Here is a 252-nt window from a genome sequence, read left to right on the forward strand (position 1 = left end):
ACAGGAAAAAAGATCAGAAACCACTGGTTTAGCATAGAATGTTATAAAAATTTACCACAAAGTTATAATAAAAATAATAGCAAAAAAAAAAATCAGAATCAATTGTAATGGTAGCCTTATTATCTCCTTAACCAATTTGTTAGAAACGTCTGATGTTTAAAAAAATTTAAAGTACACAAAACAAAAGCTGTCATTATGCCTCTAAATATGAATAATAAATACATAGTTAAGAAATCGAAAGAAAAAAAGAGC

Source organism: Pholcus phalangioides, unplaced genomic scaffold, assembly GCF_987345545.1.
Source record: "Pholcus phalangioides strain wild (caught in Gottingen) unplaced genomic scaffold, Ppha-v1.0 ptg000022l_1, whole genome shotgun sequence".
Classification (NCBI taxonomy): Eukaryota; Metazoa; Arthropoda; class Arachnida; order Araneae; family Pholcidae; genus Pholcus; species Pholcus phalangioides.